This window comes from Nasonia vitripennis, assembly GCF_009193385.2.
Source record: "Nasonia vitripennis strain AsymCx chromosome 1 unlocalized genomic scaffold, Nvit_psr_1.1 chr1_random0002, whole genome shotgun sequence".
In the NCBI taxonomy this organism is placed as follows: Eukaryota; Metazoa; Arthropoda; class Insecta; order Hymenoptera; family Pteromalidae; genus Nasonia; species Nasonia vitripennis.
This window is the reverse complement of record NW_022279588.1, coordinates 1,173,591-1,199,971: the sequence shown is the minus strand read 5'-3', so window position 1 is coordinate 1,199,971 and position 26,381 is coordinate 1,173,591. Positions and strand designations below refer to the sequence as shown.

The 26,381-nt window shown below is 36.9% G+C and overlaps 1 protein-coding gene across 12 annotated transcripts in view; it reads right to left on the bottom strand.

Moving 5' to 3' along the window:
- The window catches only part of Nos (nitric oxide synthase), a 1,339,001-nt gene that overhangs the window by 303,516 nt on the left and 1,009,104 nt on the right, over nt 1-26,381 (bottom strand).

Genomic DNA, 26,381 nt, shown 5'->3' with positions numbered 1-26,381 from the left:
TCCAGCTCTGGAAGAAATTTTAAGGTGTTGTTGCCGATTATTGCCCGAATTTGAGAAATTACGCGAATTTATTTGAACCATTTTTGCCAGTTACCCCGTGACCTGATGACGTTAACCCGTGGAAAACTCGGTAACAACACGCCAAGCAATATGAATTAAAAATTTTAGGTTATGATTTAGTGCAAGAAAATATATCATTCAATATAAAATAGAAATTATTTATTAATAAAGGCATTAAACATTTACCTAACATTAATTTAAAAATATTCATTAATGAAGGCTTACATTTTTATTCAATCATTTTTAATGAGGTAATATCAAAATTTTATATCTTTTATATCTAATTTTATATCTATTAGCTGATGTCCAAGTCCAGTATTACTATTCCATTTGTGTTGTATTAAAGCTAGATATTTGAATTTTTGTACAGATATTTGTTAAACTATTAAGAAATTAGTCACCGTATCATTTTTTACTGTAATGTCCTAGTTGGAATTGTCAACTCAAGGGATATGAGAAATTTTGGATTTGGCGGGTGACATTTCTTGTTAGGCTTATTCCAGAAGATCTAATAATTCTAGCCACTTGTATTTCTGGTTTCTAGTGTATTTTTATATGCAGAAAGTTACAATAACTTGGTCTCTTTTCCCAATGCTTTAATAAGAATTTAAACTTTTAAAAGTTGCAAGTGGTTTTCATTACGATGCCTATTTTTCAAATTTAGTTGTTGCTCTCTTGCAGATATGATCTAGCTTTTTAAAGATATCTGTTTGTAAATGAGAAATGACGACTGCCCTAAGTATTCACGCATATCACAAGACGTAGTCTGCACATTTGCTACAAATAAAAGAGATGCTGAGAATAATTATCTGTGCAGATATGATCTGGCTTTTTAAAGATATCTGTTTGTAAATGAGAAATGACGAATGCTCTGTGTATTTACGCATATCACAAGACGTAATCTGCAGATTTTGTGCAGATGAAAAGAATGTTGCGAATATTCATCTGTGCAGATCTTAAAGTCACTAGTAAATATTTAAACGGCATGTGATTAAGTAAGCTTACATCGAGTTTTTACATGATTGATTTAGATTCGAAGAGCAGTGTTATTTAACTTACTTTTTAATGTGGCATATTATGACGTAAAAGTAATTTAATTAGGTTGTAATTTTATTCAATATCCAGTATGTGATATATGACTCAGTAGTCTCGTCGTATCGAAATCTTTACAATTATATATGTTAATTATTTTGGGAGTCAGTGAAAACCCTTATGTATTCAAAGTTAACCATAGAGATTGGTAGTAGGTAACTACGTAATGGCATTCTTGTATACGCTCCTTATGTTTTGTTGTTATAACCTCTTTCCTGTCATGACTTTTACAATAAGGTTTGATTATGATAATAATGCATTGTTCATAGAATTTTTAATTTTTTAAATTTTTTATTTTTTATTTACTTTAAATGAAAACTATCCATCTAACACCAATATAGACGTAATGTGTAGGATTTAAACAGCGTCTTACAGAGGTAAACGGATTTACCTGTACATAAGTCTTGATATATTTATATATATATAATTTTTTCATATATAACAATATAAATTTCTCTAAAATTAATAAACGTATAAACAATTGCCTAACTTGTAATGGTCACGGCTCTTTTAGGTCCGGTGCAGAGTATTTAATTTATATTATTATTAAAGAACTATGAACATTTACTGCCCTGTGTCGTAATTCTGACAACAAGTCAAGAAAAAGAAAGAAAGTTGAATATAATAAATTGATTTAAATATAGGTCAGGTCCGGGATACCAGGTAGTGGAGTTTCATTAAAATAATAAGATTTTGTTTCTTTAGATGACAAATAAAATATATTCAATTAAATGTGTTTAAGAGAGAATACTGCGTAAATTGCAGTATTCTTATTGACAAAAGAAAATATAAATTTGTTTTTGAATTTTTTTACAATAACTAGTTGTTCGATACTCTTTATTCTGCGATATTGCCAATTAATTACAGTAGGATTATGCGGATGTAATTAACAATCTATTTTTAAATTCGCAAGTGTTTAAATTGTTATAATCTATTTTGTTTTTAAGGACGCATAGATTGCGTTATCTATTCTTAAATTAATTTTACAAATTTATAGATTTTCCTATAATTTTTCTAAATTTGAAAAGATGCGCTTAAATTGCGTTATCATGTGAACACATTTGAATTTTGAAAAATAATTCTAAGTATTCCTACTCAAGGCTGAAATTGCTCTTGAGTAGCGACTAGAGCGCCTAAATTGCGCTAGAGCTAGTCCATATACTGGGCCGCGCAGGGCCTTTTATATCATTCTAAGCGAGCGCGAATCGAGCAGCTGAAATTAATCACACGCTCGCATATCTCTCATGTATACAAAAATTAGCGAGCAAAGCTGCGCACGCTTCGCCGCTGCCTCGTCACTGCTCGCTCCCACTCAGCACGCATACATGTGTTCGTCGGTGAGAGCTACGCCGCTGCGTGCTCGCTCCTATTACGCAATTTTTGTTATGCTTCCGCTCACCGCTGTGTTGTATATGCGCCAGAGAGGGATAGCGGAGCATTCTTGTATTTCTGGAAAAATAGTCGAGTGACTTTAGAATCTAGGAATTATATTATATTAATTTGAATTTAGGCCGCGGATCGTGTGCAGCGTATTGTAAACTAAAACTAAACATTTATTTTTGACTTTAGTCGAAACGTATTGTTGTCCTAAAGTGGTTTAACTTATACTACATTAATTCATCCGGTAGCTAATTTTGTTTGATAATATTGGCGTTAAAGGATTCTAATGACAGAACAGGTCTTTTTGATAGAATCTAAAAGTAAACTTTATAATTAGATATTATTTGTTTTTGCTCCATCTTAAACTTGAAAATAAAACAATAATAGATTTTAGTATATTGAAAATAAGTAATCATCATATAAATTAATAAAGTGTGTGCAACATGGTATGATTCATGCATGTGTTTAGTACATTTATTATTATCAACGTCTCGTAAGTCAATTGAAAATGAACGAGTTATCTTCGGTACGATTGCAGTCGCTATGGCTTATCTTAACAGAGTAGGCCCGTGCACCTGTAGACTTTTGGTGCCTCTGCATCTGATTTCTGAGCCATTTGCGCTTTTTTTATTGAAGTTCGAGTATAATATAAAATTTTTACTGTTACCAATATATAAAAGTTTCATTATTAATTATTAGTTTGTAGAATTGACTTTGTTTTAGATCTCAGTTTAGTTTGAACACGTTTAATTTTTGTTTTAGTTTTAATGATTTTAAAAGGGGTTTATTTTGTTGATCATTATGAGATTACTTTCTTTACTATATTAACATGATTTTCGCAATAAATGCGGAATAAGATGTTTTTCTTTTGTATGTACGCAAATAGTTAAGGAATTTTTGAGGCTTAGAAAGCCTGTTGATGGTTCGTTCACTGAATGCTATATTGGATATATTGACTAATTTATTGAATAGTTTTACGCAGTCCGACTAAGTTTTGGTCGGGCTGCTCCCCTCCCTTGCCGAAGTGTTCATCGACCTCGATGGACAAAATAACGCCGCGGGTCTGATAGAAATACTAACGCAATTTAGTGTTTTGTTGGGTGAGTAGTTTGTTTTCTCCAAGAGAATACTTTGTGATGGTAACAAATTTGATATCTTTGATCTTCCTGGGTCAGAAGAGTGATTTTTGAAAAGATGTTGTATCCAGAATTGGTTACCGCGATCCCTTCTTAACACCTTAGGAATTTACGCTGAAACTTTAGTTTTAGCAAGTTCAACATAGAAAAGAACTGACTAGATTTTTAAACATTATAGATTGAAACATTTAGTGTATGGAAACTATAAATTGCGCGTAATTGTATTGTACTTGATAAAGAAAAATGCATCATTACTGTCTGTAGGGAGTAACACATTAACATTGAGAAAAAAAATTTATTTTAGTTTTGGATTTATTATGTTTATACTTTATAACTGATAGTAGGTTTTCGTGTTTCCGATAGAATGCAATTGCAATGCAGAGCAAGAAACGTCGATATTTTATGTGCACGGCGGTCATGAATAATGTTGTTAATTTTATTTGTGTTATTTATTTGAAATTCTAAGAAACTTGAATTTGTTTATTAGAAAACGATGTTTCAAACTATTATCACTTGGTGAAAGTATACTGTCTATGTAGTTGACAGACGTTTTTATCTTCGGATAGGAAGTTTTTAAATTACATCGTTTAGTTTTGAAAACATGCTCTATAGGTCTTTTGATAAAATTTTAATCTCGATCTCGGAGATATACTAGTATTCTATAGAGGTAGAAGTTTAAAGATATTTCTTTTCTTTCGAACGGTATTGTGTTTCTCTGTGTACCCGTGTAATTAGGGGGTTTAATATTGCCCAGTATCGTAGGCAGATTCCTCTCCGCCGTTATCTTAGCTTACTGGATCGTGTGTTCTATGCGTGCGTAAAGATCTTTGTCCTCGTCGGGGATATTCTCGCATCAGTTCCCGTGTTTCCTTGGTCTAGTGTACATCGATTCGACAATCGACATGTTTTAGGACATTTGTGTTGAACAGTGTGGTGAGTACCTTGTACCAGGAGGTACTAGGAAGCGTTTAGTTATTGAAGGTGATTCTTTCGAGGAGTTGATTTGTTTGGAGCGTAATGAGGTGAGTGATTTACTGCATTTAAGGTGTTTTTATAGAGATATGTTTTTAATAATGCTTTATTCACTCTTAGCTTATTGAAATGCAGTATTTTGTATACCCGAGGGATAATCCGATACCTTCGCTGCTGCGAGGAACTGCCGCAAACGTAGTTTATCCGCGGCTGGAAATGCGGTTTCCCGTAATTTGTATACAACATGGACGCGTAAGTTTTTTTTCTTTTCAGTTTTGTTAAATCTTTGTTTTATTTATTTATTTCTGTTCTATTTCTTTTTCGTTGCTCAGCTTGGCTATCGCCTAGTTGTCTGGGTTCCGCAATCGGCTGGGGGCAGTCTAAATCCTATAAATAGGATAAATCTTAGACCGGCGGAGTTTGCGGTGGGGACTGAGCGACGGATGTACACATTTTTGTGTCCAGGTCGACATGTAAGTATGCCTTGGACATTGTCTTTTACTAGGCGATTAAGTTTTATAAAATGTATTTTTATATCTCTTCGTTTTGAGTTTTATTTTTATACTCATAATTCATAAGTGTAATAGTGCAATTAGTATTCTTTAAACATAGTATTTCAGTTTTTAGGTACGACCGCGACACGGAAGTGCCTGTTTCGTGTGCGAAAAATATGTGAGATGCGATTTATCCCGCTCCTCTACGTCGTTTTGAAATGCGGGCATAATTTGTTCGATTTTTAAGCGTTATTTTAATAAAAATTTTCCTGTGTTGCGATTATCTCGGAAAGACTTTAATCAATCGGGCTAAAAATTCCCCTCATAATACTAAGCTGATAGATTTATTTTGGACTTGATCCTGCACGTATACGCAGAATGCAGTCACCTCCAAAAATCGCTAAAAACGTCTTTTTAACTCTAAGTCGAATTCTAAGCATTCTACATAAAAAAGTTAAAGGGAAAAGTTATAGATCTTTGAAAAATACAACTTTTTTCTATTGACATCAAATCATGAAAATGCTTATAACTCGAGTTTACAGCCCAAAATCGATATTTTACAGCTAAAAACCAATTATTTGCCATAAAACATTACGTATTTACGTTTTACATGAAAATGTTAAATACAAAAGTTGTAGACATGTTTAAAATACACTTACTTTTTTCTATTGACAGCAAATCATGAAAATGCTTATAACTTGAGTTTACAGCCCAAAATCGATTTTTTACAGCTAAAAACCAATTATTTGTCATAAAACATTACGGATTTACGTTTTACATGAACATATTAAATATAAAAGTTGTAGACATGTTCAATATACAACTTTTTACCGTGGCAAACATTTTTTTTAACACTTTTTCACATACACAACCCTAAAAGCGATTTTTTGATACATAAATTCAATAATAACTTGCAACATGCCCCATCCAACCCAATTCAATTATTTTCAGCAATTTTCCTATATTATTAAAAGCTGAAAATTATATTTTGGCCTTTATCTCATACATATATACAAAATTAAACCACTTTTTAAATTAAATTATAAAAAATGCATAATTTAGGAAATACGTAATCGTCGAATACAATCCCTGTAACTTGGCATCATATAACGACGTACGCTATATTAATTAAATCTTTTAAGCTTAATCAGCACAATTCACTTTCAAAATTCAAGTGTATATACTGAACTAGAAAAACCTAAACTCAATAAAGAAAATTGCTTAGATTGAAGAAAAGCTCTAATTGTAAGTAGCTTACTACATCCCTCTAAACTATGCTAATACCTAAACAATCAATTTTCTAATATTCTAATTGAAATCCTACAAACGAAATATCATCCTTTTGTTTACTTCCTCTTGAAAACTGCGATACAAAAGTGTTGTATTATTTATCTGAAATTACAATAGAATAAAATTAAAATAAGATATATTTTAAGAATATCTACAAACAAAAATAAATAATTGATACAAATACAAATAAGTTACTAATTTTCCAGTAGTTTTGATGATAGTGTTGATGACCGCCAGAAGAATACCAATCAAAACTTTGACAACAATATTGCAAAAAAAAACAGGATAATACTGTATAAGCACCGACAGGCATTACGAACGCGAAGCGCGAGCGTTTTGCGTGTCTTGCTTCGCGATGCAAGGCGGCAAGCCTACGCGGCCGTCAGGCTGCACGTGGCGCGCTAGTTTAAAAATTGTAGCATTAATTCTGCTTTATGCCTATAGAATACTGGTACTGACATAGCGATGGTTGTCATGTCAATGCCATACTCATGTTCTTCTATTTTATCACCTGGCGTGTTTTGATACTCTTCTTTAGATCTTCTACAAAAAATAAATATCTTTGTAACACCTGTTTGTATTTTCGACACTTTTCTCGCTCGTCTTTTTCAAAAGAATTTAAAATTTCATTTATTTCAAAATCTAGTCGTGATAAATGATTACCAAGGGTTTGTACACTATTTAAGACCTATGTGACCTCGTTTTTGCTTAGTAACATGTCATTATTCAGGGGCTGCTGCTGCTGTTGTAACTTAGCTATACTGTCATGAGGTACTAGTACCATCTTACGAGCGTGTTGCATTTTGACTGTCTACTTAGGATTAATGCCGAAATAATTGTACCTATAACAGGTGCTAGTAACGCTCCTATAAACCCGTCACCATTTTTAACAATCAAACGTTTTTTATTTTCCCAACCTTTCGATTTTTTGTCTGATACGACGTAAGATAGATTTATGTTTTTTGAGTTTAACTTTTTGTACCGCGTTTAAAGGTACGTTACCTTTCAATGTGTTTAAAGCACATTCGCAGATATCTTTTATTAAATTCCGGTTTGCTTTTTTCAGTACAGCTTTTCGCTGCTCCTTGTTTAAGTGATACAGAGCATGTAATACCCTCGCTGTTTTAGCATCGAGTGATATTCTAGATGCTGACGGTGCCATTATAGACGCAAGACTGGTAAATTTGTCTCATCTACGTTTCTTATTCTATTACGTGGAATTCAATTGATGCTTGTCATCAGGGAAAATACACAAGTATAATATAAGAAAATACATAGGATTATCTGTAAAACCATATATTTTTTTAACGTTGGAAAACATAAAGTCGATTGATGTTACATCATATATCTCAATCATTTTCAATAAATGAGTAATATGTCTATTTTTGAATGAAAAAATACAATAACATTTATCAAGAATTTTACCGTCCACCATGAAACTACAGTTGTGTATTATGTACTGACATTGAAATGAGAATAAAATTTTAGTAAAATGTAAAAAGTATTTCAAGTTTTTTAACATATCAACGTATTTTTTCTTATTCTCTTTTATAAAATTGATTTACCGTTTCATGGCGGAACATGTGTATTACCGCAAAATTTTTAAGGCCGTCGTCAGTGCGACGGCGACTTCTAGGGTGCATTTTAGAGTAGGATTTCACTTTCAAAAAATAAACGATATATGTATAGTTGTACCGCTTTGTTAATATTATTAATTTTGACACATGTATCGAGTTCAGTTTTGTTTGAGCGTAATCGTTATATGGATAGTGTGAAACATGTAACCACTTGAAATCGATCACTTGGCTTATCGACACAAAGCATTATGCTCTTATCAATTAAGAGTAAGAAAATGGTTATTTATGGATGTTCACTATGGGTCTTATTTATTTATAACGAAATGTTGCAAACACGTTTGAGTGTACATTCATTACTTATCTTGAAAATCAAACTTGAAATATAGTTTAAATTTATAATTAGATTTATTAAGTTATTTATTTGTCGTAAATATGAGTTGTGGTAACATAATTTATTACTTTCTTTAAGGTTAAAAGTGACTTGAGTTTTAAAATTACTAGTAGTTAATAAACTACTAAAAGAAACTTTGTTTATTATTAACTGTAATTAGCGTTAAATTTGAAATATAAATTGTAAATTAGATTGAGAATCATTGGTTGGGAGAATTATTGGTATTAAGCGGGTTATTCAGCAAAGCGCAAGGAGACAGGACAAGAAAGAGAACAAAAGATTCAGCGTGAAACGTGGTCTTTATTCTTTAGCGTAAACGAGACGTGCGTGTACGTCGGGATGACGAGAGGAACTAAATACTCTGCCGTCCTTTCTCTGCGGCGGCTGAGAAAGGGGGAAAAGGGCCGCTCGTGGTGGGGAGCTATGCTCACTCTGCGCGCAGCATAGAATGGCTAGCGTTCTTAAAGACTAGCCCGAGAACCCTCTTGGGTGTTCTTAAATCTAACAGAAATATATTTTGTTTATTGGCTGTTAGGTAACTTTGCGATATTAGATTTTAGTAAATTTGAGATTATTTATTTATAACTTTAATTATTTAAAATATAGTTAACAAAAGATTTTCACTTGAATTAGTAGTGAATCAAGCAATGCGTAGTAATTGCTATAAAATAACTTAATTTTAGTATTATTTTATTTGACAAATATAATTTATTAAAAAAAGATTTGTTCTTATTTTTAGAACATTAATTTATTTGTGCATCAAATCAAGTGTCCGTTAGCTAATTTTATTAGTTCGACGTAATTAAAGTATCATGAGTCACTTGCACTCGAGATAGTTCATTACATTTGACTCGAAAAAACACGGCGTTATAGGCTCAGGCGCTATGTCCACGAAATTAGTAGCCGCTTGATTTTATGATGAACTCAATTGGACGTCGGCATCTTTGCGCTATGTGACCCATGCAAATAGAATCAGTTTAGTAGAACGATTATATCTATTATTTGCGAGATTTATTTTATAGAAAACCGAACGTGAGTCACGGATACTACTTCGGGATTATTATGAATAATTTCCCGAATAATGTGGCATGGAGTTTTGAGATACTACGCATGCACTACGGGGAGAATTTGTAATATTTTTTTTTTCGTGGCTTGATCAACAAACACGCGATTAGATCAAACCACTTTCGCAGAATGTATTTATGACTATATCCGGATTGTTTTTCCGTTATATAATCAAAGTTCGAGAAAAGTGTGGATTATTGGTTTTCCACGCTTTCGCGTTGTCTGTGTGGAGGTGAGAGAAAAAAAAGTTTCTCCTTTCCCGCAGGTAAGTATTTTATATCTAACTGCCGACAATGGCTAGTATAGATATTTTGTGCGTGTCAAAAATTTATTTATTTTTGCACTACTAATTTTGAATATCTTCACTAATTAGTATTAACCAGATTATGGTGTATGGAGTTTTGAGATGCTCGCATGCACTACTGAAATTGATTTGGTTATTTTTATTTGCGGCTTGCTGAATCCCACCGCTGGGCACCAATTTTCAGGCCTCTGTAATGAAATGATACTTTATCGTGGAGACCGTACTGAATTTTTGCAGTTATTTTTAATTGGACTGAGGGTCCAATATGTTTATTGTTAATTGTACCGAGCGGTTGTACAATTAATGGCAGCTATCTAGGTGCTTGCTATAGCGGAGCAATGCTAGAGACGCGTGGCAAGAGGTGGTTCGCGTAGACTTCAGCTCGCGGGCGAATAAAATAAAAGCGGAAGAGAGAGAAAATATAATCGTGATATTTATTCTGAACTCTTACCTTGTTTAACGTGTAACCGGTACAGGAAAACTCAATAATAATACACTGGATTCAGGAACACTCCGAATATAGTCCTTTATTAATGATTCTGCGTTACACTGTGGAACGGGGATGTCCTACTCGATGGCTCTACAAACTGAAGGGCGCCAGCTCTTGCACAACTTTTCCCGAAATACGTAGATTTATGATTACCGCGTGTCAGTGTGCTTGAGCTATATCGTGTTGGAAATCCAAAAAACCAAAGAGGGCCGCGAGGCGCTAGGCCTGACTACCTATAGACTCGGTAGTCCAGTGAATCCATTTATCTAATTTTGGATTACCGGAAAGAAAATAAACATGTTCAAGTGGTTTAAATTCTCGGTACGTATTGATAAAATCAGCTTGCTGTTTCTCAGAAATCTTCTCGTTGATAGGTTCGGGTCGAACAAGGTCTAATCGTGTGCGAATGTTTCGTTTTAAAAATAATAATGCAACCGGTTGGCCAGTAGTTGAATGAGGAGCTTTTCTATATTGTCTCAAGAATTCATTCAAGTTCCGCTGCAAAGAACCCTGTGTCGTATCCATTTTAAGTAAGGCTCTTTTTGTTGTACCCACGCATTTTTCTGCTTGACCATTTATCAAAGGGTGATACGGAGCAGTAAGTTTGTGATATTTCAGTCCACTTATCTTGAGAAATGTTTCAAACTCATCTGAAACAAATTGATGGCCATTATCTGAAACAACAATGCTAGGTACGCAATAAGTAGCGAATAACTTGATCGAGAATATCGATTGTAGCAGTGCTAGTACTGGAACTTGTGACCTTGACTTCAAGCCATTTACTATAAGCATCAGTGATTACTAGAAGCATTTTACCAGCTACTGGTCCAGCGTAGTCTATATGGATACGTTCCCATGGACCTTTAGGATATTCCCAATGATGTGTGTTGAATTTAGGAGGAGCATGAGCATGCTTGGCACACTCAGCACAAGATTTAGTAATAAGTTCAATATCTGCATCAATTCCTGGCCAGTAAACAAATGATCTTGCCAAACCTTTCATTTTGACAATGCCCAAATGCGCTGAATGAATGTCGTTTAAAATTGCTTGACGAAGAGACGATGGAAACACAACTCGATGTTCAAAAATCAAGCAATTTGAAGATAGACTGTAAGAAGACTCAGGGGCTTTGTATCCATGACGAGATAGATCTTGACCAGCTTCGAGTAGTTGAACAATTTTACCTAGGTTAGAATCTTTACGAGTTTCCTTCGCAATCTGCTTTGCTCGTACAGGAAACCGATTAATCTGATTGATAATAAATGTATCAGAAGAATCAAGTTCTGTAATTTCTTCAATAGTGTCAACCGTTGAAGGAAGTGGAGCACGTGAACAATAATCTGCATTTACATTAGCTTTAGTTGGCTTGAACTTAATATCGTAGTTGAAATGAGCTAAGTAATCAGCATAATTAGCCATTCAACTGATGCAAAGAATAGGAAGTGATTTTTCAGGATGAAAAATCTGTGTCAATGGCTTGTGATCTGTAAACAGCGTAAAATGACAAGCGTATAAATAATTAAAAAATTTTTGACAAGCCCATACAATAGCTAAAGCTTCCTTGTCGATTTGAGGATAGCGTTGTTCAGTAGCAGTTAATGTACGGCTCGTATAAGCAATTGGCCTTTCGATTCCGTTACTAAGTTTATGTGATAAAACAGCTCCGAGTCCTACTTTGCTTGCATCAGTATCGAGTATGAGAGGTAAGGATGGATCGTATGGTATCAAAACTTGAGGAGAAATGAGAATATTTTTAAGCTCTTCGTATGCTTTATCAGCAGTTGGCGACCATTGAAAAGATGATGTAAGAAGCATGTCCCGAAGTGGTCGAGCTTTTGTAGCTAATTCAGGAATGAATGAATTGTAGTACGTAGCTTTACCAATAAACAATTCTAATTCTTGAGGTGTAGAAGGTTTAGGTGCATCACGAATTGCCTTGATGTGAGAATCAGATTTATGAATGTCTTATGTATCTAGTTTATGACCCAAAAATTCTACAGAATTTGTAGCGAAAGCACATTTACGTCGATTAAGATGAACACCATTTTCAAGAAGACGGATCAAACACGTTTCCAGAATAATCAACAATTCTTCGAAACTTTCAGCCCATACAATGATGTCGTCGAAAAAATTTTCAACGTTTTATAGACCTTGTAAGATTTCTTTTAATCAACGTTGGCAAACTGCAGGAACGTTAGCTGCGCCGTAAACATCTCGTGTAGGTCGAACCAACCCATGTGTAGGAGTATTGAGGGTTAAAGCATGACTGTACTCGTCGTCAGCAGAAAGATGTGTGTAAGCATCTGTAATATCAAGATGTGCGGAAATTTTGGCTCCTTTTACTTTGTTGAAAATGTCACTAGGTTTTGGAATAGGACATTCATCTATTATTATACGTGGATTCAACGTAGGTTTATAATTTCCAGTTATACGAATATCACCTTTTTTTTTAATAACGACGTGTCTAGGCGAAGCCCACTCGGATAAATCAACTTTTTACTAAAATCCAGACGCAAGTTTAGCGTCAATTGCTTTAGAATATTTGTCGCGTAACGCATGTGCTATATCTTGAGCATAAGCAAAAACAAGAGAAGTTCCAGGTTTAAAATGTACCTTAACTGAAGGTCCAGTAAGCTTTCTAGCTATTTCACTGAAAACTTCAGCGTATCTTGTCAAAAGTTGATCCAGCTGTGCTTGTTGATCACGAGTTAATGAAGATGAAAGAGTAGAAAGGGCATTAACCTTGATTAGAGAAAAGAGTTCGGTCCAATCAATTTCATGACTGAATTGTGCGATCCATTCACGACCAAATAAGGAATCGTAAGAGCCTTGAATAACGTAGACCGGAAGTTGACGAGATGTAAAACCAAATGAGACATTAACAGAGCAAGTCCCGATGCAGTTGAGGCGATGTTGTGAGTAACTCATGAATTTCTTAGAAGTTGGCTGTAATTGAAAATTAGGTTTGAGGTTACGAAGTGTATCGCTACCAATGAAACCATATGGTGCACCAGAATCTAATTCCATGTTTAGTTTGTGGTCTTCAATGAGCACTTGAAGTATTTTCTTACCACAAGACTTATCAATAACGTGGATTTCTTCGACTGCGTTGAAACATTTCAATGTATCTATTTGTTGTGCAGGCTCTTCAGAATTTTGTATTTGAGAAGTAGAAAGTGAAGATAAAGCTCTGCAAACTTTCGCTATGTGCCCACGTTTTTTGCACTTATGACACTCAGAAGTACGAAATGGACACTCACTGCATTTGTGACGTTCTCCGCATCCATAACAAGCGTACTGACCTTGTTGTTCACCATGATCTTGCTTCCGAGAAGCACTGCGCGATGTATGTGAAGCATTACGTTTATGCTTGAAATGCGTCGTTGAATAAGATGCATGTATCTTATTAGAAGTAGAGGTAACCTTAACCGCTGTTTGACGAGTTGACTCCAATGTATGTGCTATTTCGTAAGCATCTTTGAATGTAGTAGGTTTCTTGGCGGAGCTGTAGGAGCTGTTCAATCAGCATACTGTCGAGAAATGTGTCGTATTCGTAGCCCCTTTTTTTAATTGTAGTGAGAAATTAGCAATGGGTTCATTCTGTAGCTGTACAATTTGTCGGAACTTAACACTTTCTGCATATTTATTTTTCTTGACGTTGAAATGTGCAATTAAAATAGTGCGAATTTGTTGATACGTACGACTTTCTGGTGTATCAGGAGCAACAAGAATTTTTAGAGCATTATTAAGTTCTGAGCACATACTCGAGCGAAATCACCGTATTCTTTTTCCAAAATTTTACTCAGTTGTAATGCCTACTCGAATCTTTTGAAATAATCGTTGACTGTCGTTCCGTCGGACGAACGATATTCTTGATACTTGAACGGAGGAGCTTTGGGTTGAACTTGAGAAGTAGATTCAGGCTGACTTGTAATAAGAGTGGTAACTTGTGGAATAGCAATCCTCAGAGCATCCGCCAATGACTTCGTCACAGCAGCAATCAATGTAGAAGAAGGTTCCTCTACGTTCGACATGGTTATGTTGACGTTGATTTGTATTGAAAATATGCACTTTTCACTATTGTATAGAGTAAAGTTACTTAGAGAAAGTACAAAGATCTTTATTCAAAGATAGGTTTATTTTGAATGACAGTTATTATTTACAATCAATAATATGAAGTTGCATGAAAAACAATAGAACTTAAAAAGAACGTTAATTGAAATATACTACAAGTAGGTAAGCGCCGAGCTGCAAGCATATAACAGCTGCGATAGTGTATAGCCGCGGAGAGAGGGAACGCGCGCGCGAGCCTCAGTGAGAGATAGATAGATAGATCTTTATTTTGCTTAAAGCAAAAAACAATACAACTCGTTAATATCACATAAGACTGTGTCGCATACAAAATAACAAAACGTGAATATAAAAAATACAGATTATAATAATACTTTGGTAAAAATACCGTCACATAAAATCACATTTAGTCATATTAAATATCACAATATTAATTATCACAATAAACCTTTCTAACTTTACGCTGTACACGTGAGGTTTGGTCATAGACCGATCTGTATTGCACATTTAATATCAGAGTACATAATACTGAAAAATTATTACGGCCTATAGGCCGAGTCAGACTTGATTAAAAACGCAGCGCCAGAGGGTTCAGAGTCATCACGATTCGGTGGCCAGCATATGTCGCCGCAGTGCCCCCTTAAAGGAGGCGAGGGATGGTAGATTTCGCAGGGTAGAAGGGAGAGAGTTCCAGAAACGAGCACCCTGGACCTGGAAGGCTCTAGCCCCTGTCTCGGTGTTCATAGTAGGTATGCTTAGTTCTGGAGGAACTCCTTTGCCGGAGGGTCTCGGCTTGTATTTAACAAATAATGAGACCAAGTACCCAGGCTCACCGATCCGAATCACCTTGTATAATAAAATGGCCTCAAAGTAGAGCCTTCTGGAATCGGTGCGTAGCCATTCTAGACGTCTCCGGTAGGGACTAATATGTTCATCTCTTCTAACCCAGAAGATGAATCTCACACAAGAATTGCTCAGTCTCTGTAACCTGTAAAGAGAGAGAGAGAGAGAGAGAGAGAGAGAGAGAGAGAGAGAGAGAGAGAGAGGGAGAGAGAGAGAGAGAGAGAGAGACGCGCAGCTGACTCGCGTACAGTAGGCGTAGAGGCGCGTCGACACTCGCGAGCGTTGTTGGAAAATATAGCGCGTCGACACTCGCGAGCGTTGTTGGAAAATATAGCGCGTCGACACTCGCGAGCGTTGTTGGAAAATATAGCGCGTCGACACTCGCGAGCGTTGTTGGAAAATATAGCGCGTCGCCACTAGCAGTTCCCGTACTATTTGTTATCGTCACGAATTACTGTGTTAGGTGGCGTCAGGATGAGACAATAGCGCCAATTCATAATTGGCGCCGCAGGACGCCATTAATATTCATTATGACTTGCGTTCTTTCGCGCGGGAGAAATAATATATAGAGGGGGTTCCGAGTTTCCGAACCGCACGAAATAAGCCAACACGTATTGTCCATTTCAGGTAGATGACGCGATCGCGGAGTCTGGACGGAGAGAGGTAAGGCGAACGGATCAAATTGTATTTTGGATCGTTGCGCCAATAAGTCAAGGACTAAATGATAGACTTGCAAATCCAATACGGGAAGCTGATAGCGACAACGTATCAGAGAAAACTCTGGAATAGCGCCGGCTATTGCGACCGAGGATTCCTTCCTCCTATTATTGCGCCACAACGGGCCTCCGAGTCCCAGTTGTTCTCGCGATTTTCAGGAAACTAAGGGATTGAGACCATGGTCTACGGCTAAAATCATAGACGTCGCGTTTCCCAGGATTTCCTCCAAAGGCGAATTGTCGATCGCCTTCTTGGTAGAGCCGCGTTGGTTAGAAGGACGTCACCGATATTTTGGACGACTGAAGTGTGAATATTGCGGAGAAGTACTGAATAAAGTGTTGAGCCGGTTGTATCGTATAATATTGAGAAGTTGCATGATTATTAAAAGTCGTTAATTAAATTTAGAAGTTGCGTTTTGAAACACAGAAAGATTCGCGTATTATTGAAGGTAAATCGCGTCCTCACGACCAATTTTGCCGTAAAATATGAAGTAACATCGACCGCTGTTTTGGCGATAACACGAAAACATAAAGCAATCATCAACCGTGACAAATCTTTGACCGTGGGAAACATTGTAACCATATCGAATACACCCGGGGGTTAAAGAATATATTATGACATTTGTACAGCATAAACAATATTGAGTGACGATTATTTCAACCATTAGCCACGCCAGGCATACCTGTTCCTAGACCTACACGCTTCGGGCCGCATGTGGTGGTAGGAGGGGACCGCCACATCTACTCCCCCATCAGTGACAAGGGCAGAGTTCCCGGGGAACGATGATGAGATTCCTGTAGAGGAAGGCCCTGCCTGGAAGAGAGGCTGCGGATGCGTAACGTGGCGCCTGTGCTTATGAGGGCTGCTGAGCCCGGATGAAGCGAGTGTGCGGACGATGATGATGGTGGTGGACCAGAGTCGCCAGGTCCTTATTGACTGGATGGACTTGGGCCCAGAAGTATGTCCGCAGAAGCCTCTGGCCGGTGATGCTGGTTGAAAAATAAAAAAAAAGATGTCTGCCTGGGCTGCAGTGTCCTCGTCCGGAGGTTGATGCGCAGCGTCCAGGTGTGATTGGCGTAAGGTCTGAGGCGTGAGAAGGTCACCCTCAGGGATGGCCTTGATGATGTTGATGCTGAGGCCGACGACCCGGAGCCCTGGGTTGTCGGCGTTGAAAGGCGTCCTTCGCTGAACATCCTCGGGTACCGGATGTGCCAGGACGTCGGTGCCGAGGATGCGGTTGTAGGTGACGCTGCGTGGTGGACTGCTGCTGCCAGGTCGACGATCAGCTATGCTGCGTCGTCGTCGGGAGGATGCTCCGCTGCTGGCAGGGACGGCTTGCTGGACGCAGCAGAGCCGCTTGGTGACGTGCTGGACGACGGCGATCGGCTGCTGGCGATGGCTGCAGAATCCGGAGCGATGCGCTCGTCGGCGATCCTCGGCATCGTCGTCAGCGTAATAGGCCCCGCGCTGTGCTGGTCGCGCGGCGTCTGTCGCTGCGAGCGAGGCGTGTGGCTGATCGCTGTGCCGTGCGTGACGCGAAGAGGCACGAGAGTGGGGCTCGCGCGACATGCCGTAGCTTCGGCGCGAGCTGGCGCGTTGCTGGAGCGGCTGAAAATAGCCGGTGTCAGCATGAAGCGACGGCGTATGTCAACGATGCTGACGGTCATGGCTGCGAGGCTGCTGATGATGCTGCGTTGAGCGTTGTTGAGCCTCGAGCAGCTTCTCCGGGATGACGGTGGGCGCGGCATCGGCGCAGTGGCGATTTTGTTGCCGATGCTGATGACGAAACGCGCGGCGCGCGAGGTGGTGCGCGACTCAGCAATGGCTGGCGCGAGCGAGCGACGCGAAATGGCGGCTCTGCGCGACGCGACGGCATTCCTGGCGCCGAGCGACAGGTTTCGCAAGGGCGCGACGGAAAGAGCAACTCGGCCCTTGCGAGAGAGGTGAAGCTGCGAGACGCCGGAGAGGGTGAAGATGGCCGTGGCGTGCGAGGCTAGCTGCGCCGCTGGTGTTGTTGCTGCTGTTGCTGGCTGACGCGGCATCCGGCGTCCGTGCGTTGCTGATGGCTAAAGCGGCGTCTGGCGTCCGCGCGATGATGCTGGCTAGCGCTGCGTCCGGCGTCCATGCGTCGATGCTCGCCGATATTGTTGATGCCGCTGTTGTTGGCTCCGCTGCTCGGTGGTCTCGCGACCGATGTTGCGGTGTTTTGAGTGTCTCATCGGCTGTAGATGAACCGGTGAGAATCGTCCTATGCGGCTGTGCGTGGACCGCAGCGTGATTAAAAGCGTCGGCGCGGGCTAAAAATGGCCGACGCGCGACGTGAAATCGTCAAAATACGTACTGCGCGAGACGTGATGTCTGAAAGAGTAAAATGCGTCATCGCGCGGCTGAAGAGAGCCGCGCGAAAAGACGTGTGTTTTTCGGTGTAAATACGAAGATGCGAGCTAAAAGCTCGAAGTGAGCGAAAGCCGAGGCGAGCTCTGAAGAGAACGAGCTCGCGGTCGAAGCTTCGCGAAATGGCGCGGCGTGGGAAATAGCGCCGCGCGATGACTCGCAGATTGCGAATGTTTGAAGTCGGGGTCACCACTTTAGAGAGTTGAGTTGGTTAGTTAAATCTCTATCTTCTACACTCCCTAATAGGAGATAAGGTAGGGAAAGGCGAACGGACCAGGTACAAAGAATAAAGACAATGCGTTGAGCTGATTGTGACTAGATTGTAATTATTTATGTACAGGATGACTAGGTCTGTTCGACCCGGCGGCCAGGCCGAAACTGATTCACGAAAGTGACAAAGCTTCTAAACTCCCTTCGCGCTCGCCACGTCGTGGTGCTCCGCTAGGCGGCGCTTCGGGCCGCATGTGGTGGTAGGAGGGGACCGCCACACACACACACACACACATATATATATATATATATATATATATATATATATTGCATAATTCTATTAAGTTTACAAGGTTATATTGGCCATTTTGAAACAATCTTATAGAAAATATTTGTAATTATTTATACTAAATTTCAGAATCAACACACTCATGAATGTTTTAAATACCTTATAGCGCATATTAACGAACTAAAAATAGATACTGTCTATAACAAAGACACTTTACAAAGTTTTGAAAATAAACTCCACTATACACATCATCTTAAGGATTCCGTAGAAATTAAATATAGTGAATGTGACAGTATAGTTAATTTTATCAAAAATAATTTTTCCACATCAAAGCTATTTGTTTCACAATAAAGCAATAAAAAAGATATAAATGCTTTTTACAATGAAAAATTTTGCAAGGATCTCATGAGACTGCGTGTCGAGTTTGTTGTTTGGAGCTAAGTGATGGTTAATAAGGACAATCACTTAGGAGTTGCTCAAAATTTTATACGTTTGACAAATGAGTACAATGAAGAAATAAAAAGAGAAATATCAAATTATCCTGTAAAACGGAGTGAATATTTCATTAAAAATACTGATTATGTTAACCAAAAATTATATGTGCAATAAACTCATAAGGAGAAATTGTAACAAAAGTAAAATGTAAAATAAATAACTCACATATCTATTACGAAGAAAATTGGATGGGATTAAATGCAAAGGATGAAAAAAAAAAAGAATTCTTATTTCGTCAAGTTGACTGTATACTTAAAGTATTGACAACTGCTCATTATCAAGTCAAAAACTTTCACAATTCTATAAATGATTGTTCGAATGAAAGGTTAGAAGGAATAAAAGATGAATTTTAAACTTTACTTTTAAACTATGTTATTAAATTTAATACTACTGAATTATTTAATGCAAGAATAAAACTTATTACTAAAATTTGTAACATTGAAAAAGAGAAATTTAGTTGGAAGCATACTGTAGGACAGTTTTATGAAAAAATCATTTTTCCCAGTATTATAAAAAAATTGAAATGTACATCTTGTAATTTAATCATATATCAACATTTAAATCATATTGTTATACAATGTAAAGACCTTAAATCCAAATCTTTGTTATCGTGTATTTTGGAAAATTTGCAATCAACCAGTTGATTGTGCTAAATGATATGAAAGATTAACATTGAGTGAATTTAATGGGAAACATATTCTTAACATTGACCAAGAATATACAGAGAAGGGTACTAAAAATTTCTTACTTTCAACAAATTTCACACAAAATTTTATACTAATAGGCATTATTGAATTTGAAGAACCAATGGGAAATAACAGTCTTCGACATGTTGCATATTGCAGAGCTGTAGAAGATTACTGGTTTAGATATAATGATACCGATACAACAAAGCATTTAAAACGAACAAAAATAACAAATCTCAATGTAGCTGGTTTGATATAATTACAAATTGATGCTTCTTAAGCAGAAGCAGGTACATTAAAGTTTACACAATTACAATTTGTTATTACTAAATACGATACATAATTATTTTTATTTACAGCAGTAAAACTTGAAGCTGCAAGTAATGAACAGTAACCCCAGCCAACGAAAGCTGTTTTTTTCTTACTATATCCTGTGTCCTTCGATTGACCAGCAAAATTAGCTGAGGGTAGAGAAGATTCAAATCCTGGTTGTGCAATTGTTACACTAGGTAAGATAGCTATAGCTCCCTATAATTTTGCACACAAAGAATCAAAGCGATGCTTGGCTCCACATTTTTTTTTAATAGCATCTCGAACTTGAAAGTTCATCGCCTCATCTACCGCAAGCCTTCCACGTATCTCTATTTTGTACCAACCCCATCCATTTCGCGCCCTTTCACATGGGTTTAGTTAAGTCCGTTTTTACGTTGTGCTTCCACCGCGATGCATTTGGCTTTTCTTTTATTATACGCGCTGACATGCAATCGTCTCCCAATTCTTGACACGTGCCCTGCCCATCTCAGTCTCCGTGATTTTATTATTCTGTTTATATTTAGTGATGCGTATAAATTATGACCTCGCAGTTTCCTCCATTTCCCGGTGTCCTAATTTGTCTTTAGCCCGTATATTTTTCGCAGGACCTTATTTCCAAACACCCTAAAACGGTTTTCTTCCGCTTTAGTGAGCGCCCAAGTTTCGCACCCGTACAATATCACCGGCATTATTATAGTCCTATATATCCTTATTTTTACATTTTTAGACAGCAGTTTTAATTTTAGTAATCTATTCACGGCGTAGAAGCAAGCATTACCCGAATGAAGTCCCTTATTAATCTCGGCTTTAATTTCGTTTCGATCATTTATAGTTGTGACTAAATATATGAATTCGTTAACCTTTTCAAAAGTAAAATTTCCGACTCTAAGATTACACTCTCCTTTGCAAATGCCCAGTTTATCCATTATCATATATTTCGTTTTCGATTCGCACACTTCTGCGTTTTTTCGTTAAGTTTTGCACCTAGCTCGCTAGTCTGCATTTTTCTAACATACTCTAGCGTTAAGGGGTCAAGTCTGGGTTAAATCCTGCAAAACAAAAACAAACAAAAAGATATTATTTTTACCAAAATATTTTTTATTGAATGTAATTTGAAAAAAAAATTCTATTGAAAATATATAAAATATACACCATTTTTATAAAAAAAACATATATATATATATATACTTTGTGAAATTATTCATGACATTTTACTATATAAATAAGTGTTTTAGTCACTTGCCACGGCTTTCTGAAAGATCCAGACCGTCTACTCTATCCGAGCTTAAAATGTACCTTAAACATGCCCCCTCGGACTGATCAAGAGACATTTCTAAAAAATATGAATTAAATATTGCTAGCAACAAATTTAAACCAAATTCCCTCATTCATACCATAACTAATGTACTTTTAGACAATATCCTGGAGTTTGAGCTCATTTGGGCCATTCGTTCCTTTGGAATCTTACGGTCAGTGAATTATGGACTCCCTATTATACGTAGGTATTATAGAGGTATATAGAAGGTCTAAAACCATAAAAATGAAGGTAATTATGTCTAAGAATAGTAAAAAAAATTTGGTTTATTTATATAAGTATTGATACATTTTTAATGAAACATTTTGATTTTAATTTCAGAGGTGGTGTGCTCCCTTAAAGAGTACCGTGGAGAGCCCGTCACCTTGTTTCAAACCGTCACGTATCATAAACGATTCGGATACATTACCGCCTATTCGGACCTTTCCCGTGCTTCCGTTAAGACATATTTGAAATTATTTTACGAGTTTTTTTGGTACGTCGAGGAACACAAGGATTTTATACATTTTGCTTCGTTTGATAGAGTCGTACGCTTTTTTAAAGTCTACAAATAGCTGGTTTACTGTTTTGCAATATTCCCATTTTTTCTCTAACAACTGTCTTATAGTAAACATTTGATCACTCGTTGACCTGTTACACTGAAATCCACACTGATAATCTCCTATTATATCTGGCCTATATTATGTTTGACAGAACTTTGTAACAGGTAGCTAAAAATGAGATTCCCCGGTAGTTATTGCAGTCTGTCTTATCCCCCTTTTTAATACTCGGTATGATGATGGATTCTTTCCAGTTTTTCAGTATTGTTTCATTTTTTCCAAATATCACATACTCGTTCAAAAATTTTGGATGTAAGTACTTCTTTATAGGTCGGTCCTTCCATATGGAGTCCAACAGTGTGAATTTCGTCTCCCGTTTCCTTGCATTTTTCATGTACGTTTGGTAGCCTATCAAAATAGCCTTTCCACAGCTCTAGTAGTTCATTTTCGCTTGTAACGAGATTCCCGTTCTCATCTTTCATTAATTGTGATCTACTATGAAAACCTTTCCTAATAGCGTTTATTCCTTTGTACATCTCGTGTAGGTTATTTTCATTACTATTAGTTTTTATTTTTCTAATCTCGTTCTTTTGATACTCGCGCTTTTTGTTTCTGTAAATCACACCCACTTCCTTTCTTATTTCATTATATTCTACGGTCTTATAGCTTCCATTGTGCACGCTGTCTAATTTAGCCTTTTTGCGCCTTTGAAACCCGAGTTCGCATTCTTCGTCAAACCATGGTTTGCTACTTGGCTTTTTTTTACCCAACATGTTATTCGCAACCACTTTTACCGTTTTTTTTTGAAATCGGTTCCTTATTTCTACTTGATACTTAATTCGCTCTGCCCCGTTCCGAAGCTTTTCAATATTGAAGGTTTCTATTTTGCTCGCTCGTTTACTATTTTGTCTGGCTACTAATTTGGCTCTTATTTTGGCTACTAGTAGAAAATGATCTAAAGTGCAATCCGCCCCGTTCTTACGTCTAGTACATTCGTATGGCACCTCTTATCGATAAGAAAGTGATCGATCTGATTTTGCGTGGTTCTGTCCGACGATGTCCATGTTGCTTTGTGTATATCCTTGTGCTTAAAGCACGTAGTCTTTACTATAAGACCTTTTGCCGCCGCGAAATCTATGAATCTAATACTGTTATCATTGCTGGTTTCGTGCAGACTTTCCTTGCCTATTGTGGGTCTAAACATTTCCTCTTTTCCTATTTTAGCGTTAAAATCCCCCACTACTATTTTGGTGTCATAAGACGTGAATTCTTTTAAGATTTCCCAGCACGTGCCCGCTCTGTATAAACTGCGTGTATTTCAGGTTCCCATCTTTAACTCCCTTTTAGTTTTATTTTGTTTTTTTTTTTTTTGAGCCATGATAGTAAGTTAAACCCGCGCGTTTTGGATCCTGTTCCGATCGCAGGTGAGTCCACCGTTCTAGAGGTGATAACCCCCATACTACTCTAGAACTAAGTATGAGAGCTTTCCGACTTTGATGAAATTTAATGCAAATGTGTCAAAAATGATTAACAGATTATCTACTTTTCTCAGTTTCTTTTTTAGTTGTAAAACAGTCGAAGTTTTATTGTACTTATTAAAGACTTTTTTATATTATTCTATAGCTCATCAGCATAAGAAAACGTAGATAGATTACCAATTGATGCTACTGTTAGCTTTTCCTTAGCTACTTGGTTGGCAACCTAGAAGATATAAGATTAATAATTATATTTCGCGTTAGATGAAAAAAAGTTTTCAAGGTTGCTTTACCACGTGCAATATCGTCGTGACAATTTGGGTGTTAGCAGCCACTTAGCACCAGCTTTTATAAGCTTAAATTAATAGTTAATTTAATAGCAAATGGATCTTGACTTTTAGCAGCAACAGTCTTCAGTAATAGGGAATCGCATCCACCCCACTTTACTTTGGAGCCATCACCTGCAGCTTTTTTGCAACACAGCAAAAGCAATACTGTCTCTCTGATTTTTAAGAGCAGATCTAATAACAGCTACAGCTAAACGAACCACTGGTGGTCAATGCAGTGCATATTCTGAGTATATACAAATATGCCTTGAGTCTTGTAGGTCTCTTTGCGAGAACCGGGTAAGGGTACAAATTTTGAAAAATAAAAATTTGAAAGGCAAAAATTACAAATTGAATTATAACAAAAGGTAAAATTTTAAGTCCCAGAATATTGGAAAGGTATAATTTTGAAAACCTAAATTTATAAAATCCTAAAAATATTGCTTTTGCAATATTTTAACTACAAATATCACCTTTCGCTATATTTCAATTCAACATTTTTGTTTTATACATTTTTTCATTTCGAAATCTCACTTCATATATTTTGAATTTCTAATCCTTACCCTTTCTAATTTTTATTTTTCAAAATTGTTACCGTCACCCGCGAGAACCAGCCCTCAAGAAACGAAACGTATTCATAATAGTTATTGATATAAGACTAGCTATGATGCTCGCATATTACATGATCAATATGCTATGTGATTGTCAAATTAAATAATGATATTCTAATTAACAATTATATTGTTTTAAAATATAATAAAATACTTTATATAATTGAAGCGCACCCTGACCTATAAATGTTTAGATCAACTACTTGAAATTTAATATTTTTCACAGAATAGAGGAGTGTTTACAAAAAGCCTCATTTTTGAGTTTAAATATTTTAATATAGTGTAGAAGATGCATTAAAACAGCAATGATATCAATGGAAAACCTACTACTTAAATATGATGAAAACTTGAGTAATCGGACTGTTATTATCGATAGCTGCAATAGCTAAATACTTTATTTGCTAAAACTTTTATATTTGCGTTGGTCGATGAAGAACATTGCTATGACTACACAATACTTAAATCACTTGAGATGCTAGATTTATAGTTTTAAAATTGAAATTTCATCCCAGTTTAAAACTTTTGATTTTATAGCGTTTCCCTCCAATTGTATCTTGGGCACATTATGTTGTATGATATTTCATCCAACGTATTGTCTCCCATATCATTGAGTGAAAGTATTTGTTTAAAAGCTTTATGTTCAAGAAGTTCAGAAAGTCTTTTTCCAACTCTTTTTTGTTATTCATTTCAAGGTCAGAATTATTTTGATCTGATACTATCTCTGTAGCCTTTTTCTTTTCAGCAGTATTTAGACTAGAAACAAAACCCATGAATTTACTATGTTTCTTACGAGGCAGAGGGCAGTTTTTTAGAGTTAATTCTTGTTAAACACAGGTGCAATATTTAAAATTGACTTTAATATCACATCATTCTTTTTTGATCTTGGTAAAGAGCTACATCTACCCAGGTTTGTTATCTTGGAAGATTTGACATTATGAGAATTTGTTCCAATAGTAAATGAATCACTTCTAGGTCTTATGTCACTTTTAGAAGTCTTTTCGTTACGCGAACCTGGCAAGGCTCTAACGTTTTTGAGAGAAGGTCTTTTAACTATTGAATTACTTTTGGTCTCGATATTTTGAGCTTATGCAGCACGAAGCAGCCAAAAAGGATGACGTCCTTGCTTAGCGTGCTCACCCTTGTGTATTTGGGTGGTGATGCCGGGTTAAGAATTGATAACGTAGGTCATGAATGTTTGCCTCTGCATCTGTTTTCAAAGACTGCGAGCATTGCGATCAACTATTTCAATACCGAGCGAGAACGGTATTAGCTCGACCAGCAGAACATCCTGGAGATCAGAGTTCTTGTCGCCTTCATTACTAGTACTTCCGTTCGCTAAAACTACTAGGTAAAATATATTATTAATAAAACATAAATACACCGCACTTGCTTTTATCCCTAGTAGCCCTCCCTAACGTCCGAAACAGGTGCTGTTAAACTTAACCCTTGCCGCAATGAAGCATTTGTCCAGCTTGGCGACGGCAAGAGCCGTCTGAACGGACTCCAGTACTTCCGTCATATACATACCGCGACTCGCGAGTATTATTCTAATTTCTAGATTAGAAAAACAATACGCTATGTGTATACCTACGCGTGCTCAGCTTATTGACTGTGCGAGTGTGCGGGCGAAATGCGTGGTTTAGACAGATAGAACCGGAATTCGCACTGTGGTTATCAAAAAAATATAATGCATTCATTATTAGATAATTATTACGAATTTCGCACTAACAAAACTTTTTCCATAATCCACAATCAATTTGCAAACGATTAGTACTAGAATTATTTTTGCAAGTCATGCATGTGCTGAGAAAAAAATTGTATATTGTATTTCTCGCTGGGCCAAAAA